The following is a 1954-nucleotide window of genomic DNA, read 5'->3' on the forward strand; positions in this document are numbered from 1 at the left end:
GAGGCCAGCCTTGAATCCAAATTATCCAGACATTCTTTAGTACATGTTGCATGGAAATTAATATACACTTGAAAATATAATTTCACCTGTAATATGGTTCAGCATGGATGTCTGGTGATGGCTACTTTTGGAATATGAAGGCTTTATTTGGAAAAGGACAAATGAGATGCTGAGATTTCTTCCCTTGTAACTTTATAATTGGAGGAGTCACTTCTGGATTAACAATTATTTCCCATAGGTAAAGAAGGTAAGACTCATTTCCTCTTGGGACCAATTCAGACTGGGTTGTAAGTTTGCACCTATCCACTGCAGATGCAGGAGAGGAAGGGGTACCCACCAGAAAAGGTTTTTAAAAGCTAAGGGTTAATTAACTAGTTGCTTAAGTGTAATAAGCATTACAGATCTCAGCTGTCTTACTGATCCCCTTGAAATTTGCATTTGTAAACCCTATACCAAATAACCTGAAACACTAGAGGTTTGAGGTCACCTACCTCTCCCACTATCAGAACCTTATTTTGATAAAACTGTCTCAGTTAAACAGTATCGACTGTGTTAGTCATGTCTCAGAATAACGGGATGGATACAGCAGTTTAAGGAGTGGCAGCTAAGGGAGCAGCGTGGTTCAGATTCTGCCAGGTAAAGTGCATATAACTTCAGTGAGAACTTTTGAGATTTTGAACATGGTCAGAAGCCAGATCAGATTTCTCCTTTTCAACCATTCACTTATCTTTCTGAGCTCCAGGATAATCTATAAGAACAGTAGATGGAATATTTTAGTCCTTCAGGTATCCCATTTCTTCTGCAAGGGAATTTAGACTAAAATCTTGGCCTGGGATTTCCACTGCTGGAATGTGTATCATGACAGTAGAGTAAGCAGCTCTAGTTTACATCCTTTGAAGCCAGATTTTTCTTTGGAAGTTTTGGTGCATTTACCTTTGGTCACAATGCACCATATACCTTCCAGATTTCACACCATTGTTTTGAGTTTCAGTTTGAACCTTTGGTGTATAGTTAATTGTGGTGCTTGATATTTTGAGGGATTTGAGGATAATGCCCAGTCTTATAAGTGTTAAACAATTGGGTAGATACGGCTACTCATAGGTAAGTTTGTACCATGGAACATTAAATTGTAGATGTGAAGGACTTTTCTGTAGGAATGTGCCCTCCTTGCCGCTGAAATTACCAAGTTAAAATCTGAGGTGTATTCCCTTGAAGAGTTTAATCTGAATAGACTGTTACTGTACAGAACTGACTGTAACAACCTTAGAAACATCTTGTTGGCAAAATCTAGACTTAAATGCCTTTCTAGGCTCAGTTTAAAAGATTTATAAAAAAATGTATAAAAAATCTAGACACTGAAAGCACTGCATTTCTCTAAACCAAGGTGATACTTGGTGATAATTCTATGGCAGACGATTATGGCAGAAATAACATCTGACAACACTGACTATAATTTTGGAATTAAACAGTATGCATGTTAATGTTGGCAAACCTTGGGACATTTTCTGAAAATAATCTCCATCTTGCTGTTGCAATAAGCTCGTTGAGCTTTCATTTCAAATGCCATTTCTAGTATTTATTTCATTTATTGTCCTGTTCTTAACCAGATGATCCCATTTTTGGGTGTGAAGTCTCTCCTCTACTGACTTCCCCTTACTGTTGGCTTGTGTTCTTGTGTGGCATGTAACGTTCTCACATTGTTACATGAGGCCTTCTGGGGAGGGGGGGAGGTCCATGTTCTAGATGTGGAATTTCCACAGGCTGGCTTAACTTGCTGGGTAGGTCTGTTTTGTCTACTAAGAAGAGGCATTAACTTTTTGTGAATGCATTCTCCTTCTGAAGTCCAGTTTTCTCTTGGCACCCAAGTCAAAGGGATGACTTTAGTTTGGACTGAGTCTGATCAATTTTTGTGCAAATAAACCCACACTATGCAGCCTTATTGGTTATATACTCA

This window comes from Lontra canadensis, unplaced genomic scaffold (genome assembly GCF_010015895.1).
Source record: "Lontra canadensis isolate GAN:19392208 unplaced genomic scaffold, GSC_riverotter_1.0 scaffold2, whole genome shotgun sequence".
Lineage (NCBI taxonomy): Eukaryota > Metazoa > Chordata > Mammalia > Carnivora > Mustelidae > Lontra > Lontra canadensis.